The sequence below is a fragment of the Protopterus annectens genome, chromosome 12.part0 (genome assembly GCF_019279795.1).
Source record: "Protopterus annectens isolate FY-2018-M chromosome 12.part0, PAN1.0, whole genome shotgun sequence".
In the NCBI taxonomy this organism is placed as follows: Eukaryota; Metazoa; Chordata; order Ceratodontiformes; family Protopteridae; genus Protopterus; species Protopterus annectens.
Window position 1 is genome coordinate 1,233,845,678 of NC_056746.1, and position 15,411 is coordinate 1,233,861,088.

Consider the following 15,411-nt stretch of genomic DNA (forward strand, 5'->3'; position numbering starts at 1 on the left):
TGGCCAATGGTGGATAAAATTTATCATCATACACGTGTTCTTTGAGTCACCATCCCAAATGTATTAAATTAGATTCCTTATATAATACAGCACCAGCAGCTAGAGTGGGCTTTAAATGTGTAGTTTTGAACATTTTTCCAGTAAGCAACGAAACAAAATGTATGAAACAATAATGATAAAACTGCCCACTTCAGAACACTTCAACCATGAAAGGCCACTCAAACTTCTGTCATTACAATCCACCAATGTCAGTCAATATGCACAAGCTCAACAAATTAGAGAGTCATCTGAGTAACTCCACATCAGAGAGATTTGCAACTAATGAAGAGGTTGTGCTAGCAAACCAAGTACAGTTTTGTACCTGCCATAAATGTAGATGTTCAAGTGCTAATACAGCTGCAGTCATAACAGTTGGGTTATCCTGCCGTCAGGCGGGTCCTCGGTAGGCCGAATTCCAAAGTCTAGGTCCGGCGTCGGTTGTCGTCGCTTCCTCCCAGACGTCAGTGCGGCAGGGGTATAAAAGAACCAGCAGACGCCATCTTCTTCAGTTTTTCTTGCCCCAGATGTCAGGTGCCCCCAGAAGGAAGGCAAAACAAACTTATGTAATAATGCAATGTAAAATAATCAAAAAACAGTAGTTTGCAAGCAAATACACCATAAAAGAATACCCCCAATCAGGTTGTATGAGGAGGTGTTTGTCATAAGGCCTTTCCCAAGAGGGGATGGAGGGAGGGAAACCTGGACTGCAGCTGTATTAGCACTCTAACATCTACATTTATGGTAGGTACAAAACTGTACTATGTTCATCGTGCATACAGCTGCAGTCATAACAGATGGGTAGAATCCCAAAGCTAAAAAGGGGTGGCAGGCACTAAGTGGAACTAGGAGGAGCAAGGATGCCCTGCAAGACTGCTGTGGCAAAGCCCACTCTAGATTTAGGGTAAAGTAGAAGGTGATACTGCTTGGAGAAAGTGTGCACAGAACTCCAAGGGGCTGCTTCCAAAATGTCCTTGGTAGGAACCCCCCTGAGGAAAGCTGCAGAGGTAGCTGTGGCCCTTGTGGAGTGAGATCTGATGCTTGTAGGCACAGTTTTTCCATGAAATGAGTAACAAAAGCGTATGCAGTGGGCTATCCATTTTGAGATGGTCTGTTTGGAGATGGCCTTTCCTTGGGCACCTGTAGCATAGGATACAGAGTTGTGTGGATTTTCTGAATGGCTTTGTCCTGTCCAAATAATAACGAAGTTGTCTGTGAATGTCCAAGGAATGTAGTAGTATTTCCCCTTTGTTTTGTGGGTTAGGATAAAAGGTAGGCAAGTGGATAGTCTGATTCAAGGCTACACTGGATACTACCTTTGGCATAAAGGAAGGGTTGGTTCGTAAGGAAACTCTGTCCTGATGGAAAATTATGAAAGGTTGTACAGCCATGAGGGCCTGTAGTTCCGAAACCCTGCGTGCTAAGGTGATGGCCAGAAGGAAGGCTGTTTTCCATGACAAATATTGCAGTTCTGTTGAAGCAGCTGGCTCAAATGGAGGCAGGGTCAGTTTTTCCAACATGAAGTTGAGGTCCAAGCAGGTACTGGTGGTCCTTGGGGGTTTTATTTTCTTAGCACCTCGGAGGAACAGTCTTGAGAGGATGAGAGAATAAAGGAGGATCTGTGTTGTATTGTGCAGAAATGGCCGAAGCATGGATCTTGATGGAGGAGAAGGAAAGTCCACTGTTTAACATCTCAGCTAGGTAACTGTAATATTTGAGGTAAATTTAGTACCCAAGGATTCTGGCCCTTTTTCTGATTCCAGGCACAAAACAGTTTCCATTTGGCGGAGTAGGCTTTTCTAGTAGAAGGTCTTCTGGCCTCCAAGATGACATCCTGCACCTCCTTGGAGAGGAGGGTCTGTTGGGAAATCAAGGAATCCTCCATGCGGCTAGATTGAGTGTTTTCAGCTGACTGTGAAGAGTTTTGAAGTTGTGCTGGGACAACAGAAGAGGCACTAGAGGCAGGATCCATGGTGGGGAATGAGTCAGGCTCTTCAGGAGTGGATACCAGTGTTGTCTTGGCCAGTCTGGAGCAATGAGAATCATGTTTGGCCTCTCTGCTCTGGCTTTTAATAGAACTTTGGGCAGCAGATAGTCTACTCAGAGGCGATCTCTGCTTAACATACAAGGCCATGTCAAACCCAGAGCTGTTGGACATGCTACACTTAAAGAAATCCCAATCCCTCAGAGCTACACGCTCCAGAGATCTAAACCTTGTCATCACAATAAACAAAACATGCTGGAGGGATAGGTTCCTGACCCAGAGACTCCCCAGACTCTGGAAATAGATTGCCCATACATGTCAAGCAGAGTGCCTCTTTGGACCTCTTCAAGAGGAACCTTGACGATTGGATGGGAGAAAGGAAATTCATCCCGGGGATCACGCCAGTCGCCCTGTTAGACAGGGGTCCAGGAAAGTAAATGTGGGAAGAAATAGCCAGGGAATTGTTATGGCTAGGCTTGTATAGGCCCTAGGGCTAATAGCCTAGTACCAACCTATGAACCAGAGGAAGAGGTGAAAAGGCATAGACTGTCAATGTTGTCCAATTGAAAGAAAGTGCGTCCACTTTCCAGGCCTGTGGATGATAGGTCCTTGAGCAAAATTTTTTCAGTTGGTAATTTCTGTGGGTAGCAAAGAGATCCATGTCTGGCTGTCCCCATGCCTGAATTATCTTTGCGAAAACTTGAGGATGCAACTTCCATTCGTGTGGATCTGTCATATTTCTGCTTGGGTTGTCTGCCAGTGTGTTTTCCTTCCCTGGCAGGAATTGTGCTTGAAGTTGGATTTGAAATTCCAGAGCAGTGTTCCAAAGGGATATGGCTAGTCTGCACAGGGGATATGAATGAGTTCCTCCCTGTTTATGTACCACATCACTGTGGTGTTGTCTGTCCTCATCAATAGCTGGCCTGGATGCAGTAGGTCTTTGAAGGCCATAATAGCATTTTGTACTGCTAGCATTTCCTTTTGATTGATGTGTAGGTGCTTTTTGGGACCATTTGCCCTGAATGCACTGATCTGTCATGTGCGCCCCCCCAGGCATAGTCCGAGGCATCTGTTGTAATGATTTGATTTGCTTGAAGCATGCAGAAGGGGAGACCTATGTTTCTTTGGCATGCTTGAGCCCACCACAGAAATTCCTTTTGAAGACATGGAATGAGTGGTATAATTGTTTCCAAACTGTGGCTGTGTTGAGACCATATGTTTTTAGGTACCATTGAAGTTTCCTCATGTGCAGCTTTGCACATGGGATCAGCAGGATGCAAGATGCCATGAATCCCAGAGCCTGCAGGACTTTCCTTGCAGTCAGCCTGGTGAAGGTTGCCATTTTGCTGAAGTATTGAGATAGTTTCCCTTGCTTCTCTGGCGTGAGGTAGGCCATCTGGGTGTTTGTATTCAAGCTGGCACCCAGGAAAATTATTGTTTGAGAGGGTATTAGTTTTGATTTCTTTTTGTTGACTGTGTATCCCAGAAAGTTCAACAATTTTATTACAAACGACAGGTGTTTCAGAAGTATGTGCTTGCTATCCGCTTGGATCATCAGGCAGTTGTCCAGATATGGGTATATTTGTATCCCTTGAAGTCTGCAGAAGGCAATTACTGATGCCAGGCATTTCGTAAACACTCTGGGCGCAGTAGATAAGCCAAAGGGCAATGATGAGAATTGATAATGGGTTGAACCTGCAAGAAATCTGAGGTATCTTCTGCAATCTTGTCTGATAGGGACATGCAGGTATGCCTCCTTGAGGTCCAATGTTACCAGCCAAGACTCCTTGCCCAGCATGGGATGAAGCTGCTGTAATGTCAGCATCTTGAATTTTGGTACGAGTAAATGTGTTTAGGATGGATAGGTCCAAAATAGGTCTCCAATCTTTGTCCCTCCTTGGTACCAGGAATAGTCTGGAATAAAAACCTTGACCCTGTTCTTTTGCAGGTACCTCTTGAATAGGTTTCATGTCCATGAGAGCTGAAACTTGTTTTTGTGCCTCTGCCCTTTGATTATGTGGCAAGTTTGGCATGCCTCTCATTTTTGGAAGGGTGTGAAAGTGGAATCTGTAGCCTCTGTCTATAATGTCCAGGATTCCATTTGTCTTTTGTGACAACATGCCAGTTTTTTGAAAATAATGCCAGTTTTCCGCCTAAAGGTGCTGCCATTAAAGCCTTGCTTGGCATGCAAAGGGGAAAGTCATTGTGTCTGCTTTCTGAATGACTGATCTATCTTCTCCACCTCTTGGTGTAGGTGCTTGCCATTGTCTGGCTCTGAATGATCCTTGAGATTGCCCTCTACCCCTCGGGCGCCTGTATCTGCCTCTGAAGTCTGTCCGTGGCTGGAAAGGACCAATTTTTTGAAGGCCAGTTTCTGCTGAAACGTGGAGGTTGTACCTGTAGGAAATCTTTCACTGTTTGCATTGATCTTGCCTTTTCCTCCATTTTCTTTAGTACCTCCTCAGCTTTAACACCAAACAATACATCTTTTTGAAGAGGTGCATCTAGTAATTTAGCTTTGACATGATCTGGTAAGGTTTACTCTAAGCCAAGCAGGTCTACGTATGACAGACCCTGTAAAGTACAGTTTTGTACCTACCATAAATGTAGATGTCCAATAGGAATGCATCTGCAGTCATTACAAATGGGTTGCCCTGTCGTCAGGCAGCCCTTCGGTCGGCCGGATTCCAAAGTCTGGGTCTGGCCTTGGCTAGTGTCACACTTCACCTGACGTCATAGCTGCAGTTATTCGGGTATAAAGGCATCAGCCGACGCCATTTTCCTCAGTGTTTCTTGCCCCAGATGCCAGGTGCCCTCTTGGAAGGCTAAATTTGGATAAATGCCAATGATTCCAAATAGTAGAGAGCAAACACAAAAAATAAGCATGTATGTACATATATACAAACAAATTCACCATAATAGATCCCCCCCAAGCTAGCTGAAGGCTGGCAAATACCCTAGGAGTACCTCAGAGGGGAAGGTGGGTGGGTAATCCTGACTGCAGATGCATTCCTATCGGACATCTACATTTATGGTAGGTACAAAACTGTACTGTCCTTCAAGGATGCATCTGCAGTCATTACAAATGGGTAGAATACCATAGCTAAACAAGGGGAGGAGGAAAGAGTAGAGATTATGGTGTAGCTAGGATCCCTTGCAAAACAGCAGTGGCAAAACCTGCTCGGGATCTAGAGTATAAAGGTAAATTGTAATGCTTGGCAAATGTATGCACGGAGGTCCAAGTAGCAGCCTCTATAATGTCCTTGGTAGCCACTCCTCGTAAGAAAGGTGTGGTAGTGGCTGTAGCCCTTGTGGAGTGAGGCCTGATGTTCTCTGGGGATTTTCTTTCCATGGTAGGAGTAACAAAATCTAATGCAATTTCCTATCCATTTGGATATTGTCTGTTTTGAAATTGGTTTTCCTTCCTTTCCTGTGGCATATGCTACCAGAAGCTGGTCAGTTTTTCTATTGGACTTAGTCCTGTCCAGGTAGTAGCGTAACTGTCTATGTACATCCAAGGTATGCAGAAGTCTTTCTCCCCTGTTCTGTGGGTTTGGGAAGAATGTAGGTAGGTGGATAGCTTGATTTAATGACACTCTGGATACCACCTTAGGCATAAATGTAGGATTTGTTCTCATGGACACTATCTTGATGGAAGATCAGGAAGGGTTGCACTGCCATTAATGCCTGTAGCTCAGAGACCCTTCTTGCTGAAGTTATTGCCAGCAGGAAAGCAGTCTTTCAGGATAAGTATTGTAATTCTGCTGTTGCTGCTGGCTCGAAAGGAGGAAGTGTCAATTTTTCTAGCACAAAGTTCAAGTCCCATGCTGGCAATGGTGGTTTCCTGGGAGGTTTTACATTTTTAATTCCTCTCAGAAACTGTCTGAGCAGGGGATGTGAGAAGACAGGAGGATCCAAGCTGTATTGTGCTGAAATAGCTGATGCATGTATCTTGACGGAAGAATAGGACAGGCCTGTGTGGAAGAGCTCTGCCAAGTACTCTAGGATGTTGGCCATGTTTACCAGAGTCACATCTTCTCCCTTTGCAGCACTCCAAATGACATATCTTTTCCATTTTGCTGCATAATTCTTTCTTGTTGAAGGTCTGCGAGCCTCCAGGATTATGTCTTTAACCCTTTGGGATAAATTTGGGTTATTTTCGGTTATGTAATGTTCCAGGCAGTTAGCTGCAGAGTTTTCAGGTTTGGATGCAGGATGTTGTAGTTGTTCTGTGTTAACAGTAATGGGATTAGGGGTAGTGTCCATATTTGTTCCCGAGACATGCTCCTCAGCAATGGGTACCAATGTTGTCTTGGCCAGACTGGAGCTATCAGGATGATCCTTGGACGGTCCTCTTTGATCTTCAGAAGCACCTTGTGCATCAAAGGAAGTGGTGAAAATGCGTATGCTATCAGGTTTTTCCAACTGAAAGATAGGGAGTCCACCTTCCAAGCAAGTGGGTGGTACGTCCTTGTGCAGAATTTCTTTAGCTGGTGGTTGAATGGGGATGCAAACAAGTCTATTTGTGGTAATCCCCATTCCTTTGTGATGGCTTTGAAGATGTCCGGATGAAGCATCCATTCGTGGGCATCTGTGGTTGTTCTGCTTAATATGTCTGCTAGAATGTTTTCTTTTCCCGGTACAAAAATTGCTTGTAACTGAATGTTGTAGCTCTGGGCCACATCCCATAGGTCCAGTGCCAGCCGGCATAGAGGATATGAATGGGTGCCTCCCTGTTTGTTGATGTACCACATAACTGTGGTGTTGTCTGTCCTTATCAACTGACCTTCTTGGAGGAAATGGTCTGAATGACTGGATTGCCAATTTTACTGCCAGCATTTCCTTTAGATTTATGTGTAGGCGCAGCTGGTCTTGAGTCCATAAGCCTTGTATGCACTTGCCCAGCATGTGTGCCCCCCAACCGAGGTCTGAGGCATCTGTCGTGATGGTTTGGTTGGCTGTTGCAGAAGGGCAATCCTGCGTTTGATTGACAGGCCTGAGCCCACCATAGGAACTCTTGTTTCAGGCATGGGATTATTGGAATTTTGGTTTCTAGGCTGTGCTTGTGATGGGACCACAAATTCCTTCGGTACCACTGTAGCTTTCTCATATGCAGTCTGGCATGAGGGACCAGAATTATGCAGGATGCCATGAAGCCTAGAGCTTGCAGTACTTTTCTTGCAGTTAGGTGGTTCTGTTTTGTTAATGCCAAGAAGTAGAGAGGTAGTTGCTCTTTCTTTTCTGCAGTTAGGAATGCCATTTGTTTTGATGTGTCCAGCTCTGCACCCAGAAAGGTTATTCTTCGGGATGGAATCAGCCTTGACTTTTTTATATTGACTGTATAATCCCAAGGCTTGCAGCAGGTAAATGACTCTTTGTAAGTCTTCTGCTAGCTTGCTTTTGTTGTCCGCTTGTATCAGGCAGTCGTCCAGGTAGGGATAAATTTGGATTCCCTGAAGTCTGCAATGAGCAATTACTGATGCCAGGCATTTCATGAACACTCTGGGCGCAGTAGATAAGCCAAAGGGCAATGCTGAAAATTGATAATGCTCTGATCCTGCAAGAAATCTGAGGTATCTTCTGCAAATTGGTCTTATGGGGACGTGCAGGTATGCCTCCTTGAGATCTAGAGTTACCAGCCAAGACTCCTTGCCCAGCATGGGAAGAAGCTGCTGTAGGGTCAGCATTTTGAATTTTGGAACAATAAGACGTGTTTAAAGCGGACAGGTCTAGAATGGGTCTCCATTTGTTTTCTTTTCTTGGTACCAGGAAGAGTCTGGAGTAGAATCCCTTTCCTTGCTCCATAGATGGTACCTTTTCCACAGCTCTCATTCTTAGTAGCTGAGATATTTGTTTTAGAGCTTCTGTCCTTTGAGTAGGTGGTAGGTTTGGCATTCCTCTCTTCCCTGGTAGAGTATGGAAATGGAACCTGTAACCTTGGTCTATAGTTTGCAAAATCCATTTTTCCCTTGTGATGCAATGCCAGTTTTTTGAAAATAGGGTTAATTTTCCGCCTAAGGGTGCTTCTAGTTGTTCCCTGGTAGGCGGTGCCACTGTCAAGTCACTGTGATTGAGGTGTTGTAGTGGTGGTGGCTGCGTCCGTGCCTCGCTGGTTGTTACCTTGCCATTGGCGTCCCCTGTAGGCACCCCTGGATTGGTTTCTGCCTCTAGAGCACCTATTCCTGCCTCTCTGAGCCTTTGAGGAGTCCGGAAAGGACCAATTCTTGGAGGGCCAGTTCCTGCTAAACCTTGGAGGTTGAACCTGTAAGAAATCTTTCACCGTTTGTACAGATTTCGCCTTCTCTTCCATCTTTTTTAGTACCTGCTGAGCAGGGGAACCAAATAAATTGACCTTGTCCATGGGTGCATCCAAAAGCTTTGATTTGACATGGTCTGGTAATGCCTGTTCTTTCAACCATGCATATCTCCTGATAACTGTGCCAGTCATGGCTGATCTAAAGGAAGCCTCCAGTGCATCATAGCCACATTTTAAAGAATGGTTACTAACCTGCTGTATGTTATGTACCATTTCCTGAACATATTTCTTATCTAAAGATTCTTCAGAGGAAAGCTTTTTAGTTAACTGGTCAAGCATAAACTCCTGATATTGAATCATATGAAATTGGCAGTTCAAAGCCCTAGCTGACAAGGTAGCAGAAGTGTAAACTTTTTTACCCCATCTCTCTAAGGACCTGGAATCCCTTTCAGAGGGGAGGGGGTTTTTAGTAGAAGTAGCAGCTACAGCTTTAGGGCCCTGGGCGATAGTCTCTGGATCTGCAAAAGGAGCCTTGTATAAATGGTGATGAGTGTCCGGGACCCTGTAGAACCTATCGGGCTTAGCAGGAGCCGGAGGTAATGAATCAGGAGCAGGGCAAGCATCATTAAATGCATCATCTACAACAGAAAGAACTGGAGGTATAGCTAAAGGCCTATGTTGTGGCAAATGTAGAAAGGTTCTAAGCCTTTTTCTGGAGTCTGAGAAATCTTGGCCCTGCCACTGAAACTGTTCCCTCATAGCATGCAAGGTTTCCCCAAAGGAAAATTCCTCAGGTGGAGAGGCTGAAGGAATGGACTCTTCTGCATCGGAGTCTTCGTAAGGAGAATAAGAAGCCTCAGGAAGGTCTGTATGTTCTGATTCATCAGAGGAACCATCAGAGGATACTGGCTCAGGGGGCTCTGCTCTAGGTCTCTTTTCTGGAGGTGGGAGAGAGGACCTGTCTGGATGAGGCTGGGATCCACGAATTAAAGAAATTAATTCCTCAGCCAAAGAAAGCATATGAGAGCTAGTGCTGGGCCTGTGTGTGGGGGGTTTGGCAGGCACAGTTTTTGAAGCTTTGGCTGCTTTAGCCCTGGCAAAGGCCTTAATAGACATGGCTGCAGGAGGCCTAGCAGCTCCACGTGCAGGGGTTGAAATATCCAGGGGAATTGTGTCTGATAATTCCTGAGAAACCGCAGCAGAAGGCTGGATTTCAGAAGCTGATTCTACCAGGTTAGAGGAGGCCTCGGTAGAAGGCATGGTTTCGGCTGGAGAAAGAACCGCTTGCTCGGTTTCAGCCGAAACCGAGACACTGCCGGTTGCTTAATCGCGTTTCGCCGAGACCGCGGACCGCGAGTGTCGGTCCTTTTCTTTTCGTTTTTTGGAAATTTGCGTTGTCGGAGGATCCGACGGCATAATGTAAGCAAAATCAGAGCCGAAAATTTGTTCAGCAAACTCCGAGCGACGTCTAAGCGTCCGTCGGTTAAAAGAAGCGCAGGCTAGACAAGCTGCTACGTCGTGGTCTGGCCTAAGCAATGTATACAGTAGGAGTGGAAATCTTTATGAGGTATTTGTTTCCCACAAGTTAAACAGTTATTCACTTTCTCTGACATCGGCTGAGGCAATAAAGAGTCCCCAACGGGGTACTTAGCTTTTTAGAAGTCTTCGAAGTAGTATTCGGTAGTAGTAATCTCTGGATCTGACCGACCGGCACTTGTGAACAGCTTCTGCTTGAGCGCACGCAAGAAAGACAGAGGAAAATGGCGTCGGCTGATGCCTTTATACCCGAATAACTGCAGCTATGACGTCGGGTGAAGTGCGACACCAGCCGAGGCCAGACCCAGACTTTGGAATCCGGCCGACCGAAGGGCTGCCTGACGACAGGACAACCCATTTGTAACGACTGCAGATGCATCCTTGAAGGACATCAGCAGCTCTACATGAGGCCTCTAAAGCATCAAAACCACATTGCAAGGTATGTTTACCCACTTGCTCTGCACTATGCAACAAATCCTGCAACTCCTTTAAATCTGGTTGCTCAGGTTGCGTCATTTTGCTTTTCAACTGAGATAACAAAAACTGTTGATACTTTAACGTATGGAACCGACAGTTTAATGCCCTCATGGTTAAAGTGGCAGAGGTGTACACCTTTTTCCCCCACCTTTCTAAAGCTCTGGAATCTCTCTCTGAAGGTAATGGGTTTTTGGCAGTAGAGGCCTTAATTCCCTTGGGACCCTGTGAAATAGTTTCTGGGTCAGCAGCATGGCTTTTGTATAGGAATTGGTGTGAATCAGGAACCCGGTAATACCGGACAGGTTTAACAGGAGCTGGAGGTAAAGAATCTGGGTTGAGGCTGACTTCTGTGTACACATCATCTAATATATCCAAGACAAGAGGGATATAGCCAGAGGCCTGTGCTGGGGTAGCAAGAGAAAATCCCTGAGCCTTTTGTTGGAATCTGAGTAATCTTGGCCTTCCCAATGAATGTGTTACCTTAAGGTATGTAGGGTTTCCCCAAAAGAATAGTCCTCGGGGGGAGGGAATGGACTCCTCAGCATCAGAGTCTTCAAAACGGGAATATGAATAGTCCTGGTCCTCAGAATGTTCTGAGGTAATAGAGGCTTGATCTGAGAAAGGGTAGTCTTCCTCCAATCTGGGCCTTTTGTCCGAGAGGGGTTGAGAACCCCTGATAAGAGTAATCAAATCCTCAGCCATTTTGAGCATCTGTTTTTTTAGGCATGGGGCCTTGAAAGGGGCTCTGTGGACCTTGTCTTTCAGTTTTCATGGCTGCTTTAGATTTTGTGAAAGCCTTAATGGAAAAGGAGGAAGGCCTGAAGACACCTTGAGAAGTGGCAGGCCTGTCTGAACTCTGAGTTTCCCCGCCAAGAGTGGCGTCTGTATCTGTAGTCAGAATGGGGGCAGAGGAGCCTGCGACCTCGGGCACAAAAGACACCGCTAAAGAAGCGTCATCGGTACTCCAGGGGTGCATAGGCGCCTCACTGAGAACCGGAGCATCGGTAGTCGGCTTTAGCGTGGTGTCGGTAGAAGTCGCGAACCTTGTATGTCGGTCCTTATCTTTGCGTCTTTTACTCAAAACTGGAGTCGGAGTATCAGACGACATAATGTAATAACATTTTTTTACCAAAATAGTGTTGGGCGAACTCCGCCTGACGCTTAATAGTGCGTTTGTTGAATCTAGCACAAAAACGGCAGGCCGAGACGTCGTGGTCTGGGCCTAAGCAAGGAATACAGAAAGAATGGAAATCCTTATGCGGTATTTGCTTCCCACATGAAATACAATTATTAACTTTGTCTGACATCGGTCTGAGGCAAGAAAAATTTCCCCAACGGGGTACTTAGCTTTCAAGAAGACTTCGGCTGAAATATTTTCGTAAATCTCAGGAGCTGGCCGACCAGCACTTGCGAACTGCTTCGGGCACCGCGCGGCAAGAAAGACTGAAGATGGCGTTGGCTGGTTCTTTTATATCCCTGCCGCACTGACGTCAGGGAGGAAGCGACGACAACTGACGCCGGACCTAGACTTTGGAATTCGGCCGACCGAGGACCCACCTGATGGCAGGATAACCCAACTGTTATGACTGCAGCTGTATGCACGATGAACATCTTTATATTTCAGTGTTTCATCTACAAACTCAGTGCCTGCTGCCCTTGAAGAATAAATTGCCTAAGTTACATAAGAAAAAAAAAAAAAAAAACTGGTAAGCTGGTAATACTGCAGTACAGAATGGATGGCAAACCAACAGGTTCATAGTTACTAGGCACCTCATCCAAAGGAGGACTCTAAGGAGAACCGCACTCACAGACTCAAAGAAACATGTTCATTTCTTCATGGTTTGGCGTTTCCTACATTTTAACACCACTCTATTTACAGGTTATCAAATATTTTTATATGTTGTCAGTCTGACCACATGGGGTCTGGCATCTTGAAATAATTCTGATTTAGTCAGCCTCTAGGTATCCCATAATGCAGTGCTTGCCTGAAAAAACAAAATTACATCACACAAGCTTCTTTCTTCCTAAAGTTCTTGTCACTGCATTGATTTTTTACATGCATACACTGCTGTTATTCAGTGACAAGTAACATTTCATGCTGTTCAGGGACAAGTAACATTTCATGCTGTTCAGTGACTAGTAACATTTCATGCTGTTCAGTGACTAGTAACATTTCATGCTGTTCAGTGACTAGTAACATTTCATGCTGTTCAGTGACTAGTAACATTTCATGCTGTTCAGTGACTAGTAACATTTCATGCTGTTCAGTGGCTAGTAACATTTCATGCTGTTCAGTGACTAGTAACATTTCATGCTGTTCAGTGACTAGTAACATTTCATGCTGTTCAGTGACTAGTAACATTTCATGCTGTTCAGTGACTACTATAAAAGCACAAACAGCGCAAATGCCACAGAAGAGACTTAAAAAGTGCTTTTTACTGCTGCTTCTTTTTAGAATGGCTAAACTGGGGGGGGGGGGGGCAGGAGCACTCCCATCTGCAGTTGGGCCTGGAGGAATCTTATCATCTGGTGCAAATCTGCATCCATGAGACTTCGGGTTGATCTCGATGAGGCCACTGAGGTGGGATGGGAGTGCCGCCTCGATGACCTCGAAGGAGATGGGGTCTCCTCCTCAAGACCCGGTGAAAAGCAAGGGGACCGGATCAGAGAAGGAGACCACCCGAAGTCCTGGAGAGAGAAGACCGCTTAGCTGGGGGGGGGCCGAAGCGGAGGCCTCAGCCCGCTTGTGGTGTTTCTCCCTCCTTTTCTCTTTCCTGGCCTCCCTCTCCTCAGGGCCTAAGGCGGGAGGTTGAGTCCCGGCTGGGGGGAGGGAAGCAGGAGTGGCCGTCGCCGCAGCGGGAGCCACGGGAGGACCGGAGATAGAAGCCGAATCCGGGGGCAAAAGACCTGCCAGAATCAGCTTAGACCTCCGGTCCTCAAGTGCCCTGGGGTTGAACGCCGCACAGATGGAACAACCAGAAGACAGGTGCTCAACCCCAAGGCACAACACACAGAGTGTAGCCATCCGCCGGTAACAGCATATGGCCACACTCGCTGCACTTAGTAAAAATCGGCTTTGGGGCCTCAAACATTTTAACTAAAAGTGAAAACCACAAACGTTAGGCCCCAAACACACACACAACCCTAACGGAACCACAAAGGAAGGGGGAGGTAAATGACAAAAAATATAAAGTTAAACTAAAGAGGGTTTATACAAAAAGGGACCTGTAACACTCACAACCAAAAACTGAAGAAAGAGAAGAAAGGGTAATTTTTTTTGTCTCCAACACCTGGAACTCTGGGTCGAGCTGCTGTTGGTTAATCGCGGCAAACTGGACCTGGGGTCAGTCAGGGTTGGCAGGGGATTATAGGTAGGGGGAGGAGCTTGGAGCTCGGAGCTCGGATCTAAAGCTGTTGAAAACTGCTGGCTTGGATCCGAGGTCGGATCAGATTCCCATAGGTTGCTGCACAAATGAAGTTAACTACTTCAGATCTGAAGTTTTTGTGAAGCCTGAATTGTACTAGTTTGACTCATCTCCCACCCCCCTTCATACCTAACTTGCTTAGCTGTCAAAGTGCTAAGGGTAATTTAAGATGTTACCTACTTGGATTGACAGCTCAAAGCAGGAGACTTGACTCCTGTACTGTTTCCTTGTTCTAGCCTTTACTTTCTGTATGGGTAGGGGACGTACCAGGGAGCTGTGACTTATAGCATGGGTGGGTTTTTAGGACGGTAGTGGTGATGTCAGTTTGGGGAGGGAAATAGAAAACTACCTGCATTCAGTGGCCTTGACGTCATCAGTGAATTGGAGACTGCTGCAAGGGCGGGACAAAAGTTTTCTGAAAGTGAAACCACCACAGAACAGTAAGGAACTATTCTAGAGGAGAGAAACAGTCAAAAATATTTTAAATACTATATTTTTGTTTATTCACACCAGAGACAGCAAATAGGGAGAGAAAAGACAGAAAAGTTGAGCGTTTTAATAACATAATCCCATTGCTGTTCTTTAAGGAATAACATAGCAAAGTGTTTCAGTGACGCTTCCAAAATAGAATCCAAGCTGAGCTGGAGTCAGCAACTTGCTGCTGCTGAAGTAGCTCTCTGATTATGTAGCCCAGGCAGGTATGACCCTGACCTTGAGCAGTATCCTACCTTCACCAAGAATGATGCCACAATACAGAGACAAGATGATCAGCTTTAATAATTGGCTTAAACTCTGGTGTCATTCAAAGGGGATCCAATGTCTGTCTGCCTGGGATGACATGCTGGAGAAGCCACGCTGCTTCGCAAGGGACAGCTTGCACCTGTCACCCCTGGGCTTCCGGATATTGGCAAAGGCTCTTGCCACCCCCATAGTGCCTTTTTTAGGCAAGGCTCAAATTCTAAACCTACCACCCTAGTACACAAAAAAGGAAAAAAACTAAGGGTAATGCTGCTCAATGCCAGAAGTCTCAACCTCAAGATGCATGCACTCGAGGCCCTTCTCAGTATGGAGAACATCGATGTCTGTGCTGTGACTGAAACCTGGTTCAAGGCTCCAGAGAGCACCCCGGCACTATCAGGTTTTACCTCATATCATGCGTTCCGGCCCCAAAATCCGGACAACACCAAGAAAGGAGGGGGGGTGTCTATATTCATCAAGGACACCCACACCTCAAGGTTGGTGGCAACGCACGATGCATCGGAGACCATCCAGGTGCAATTAACCATAGGCAAGACTGCTCTGCAATTTGTAGCATGTTACAGGCCACCCTCTCAATCTCAGGAACCTCACATAGCTTTCCTGAAAACACTGGAGGGGATAAATGTATCTCCAAACACAATCATACTAGGCAACTTCAACTACCCAAATATAGACTGGGATCACTACTCAAGCCCCAATACTCTAGCCCTAAGGTTCCTAGAGTTCATAAACTCAAATGCCATGGAACAACTAGTCACCATCCCCACAAGAGGAGAAAACATACTAGATCTCATCACGAACATGGGATCACAATGTTCAACACCGGAAGTATACCCCTCGCTGGTGAGATCAGACCATAAACTAATCTCACTGGAAGTCCACATCCCCCCCTCCACCTGAGATAAAAAAGACCACAGTGAAGAACTTCTCAAAAGCCG

At 45.9% G+C, this 15,411-nt stretch overlaps 1 protein-coding gene across 1 annotated transcript in view; it reads right to left on the reverse strand.

The window, feature by feature from the left end:
• The window catches only part of CHMP4B (charged multivesicular body protein 4B), a 147,397-nt gene that overhangs the window by 47,984 nt on the left and 84,002 nt on the right, over positions 1-15,411 (reverse strand). The window lies entirely within an intron of this gene.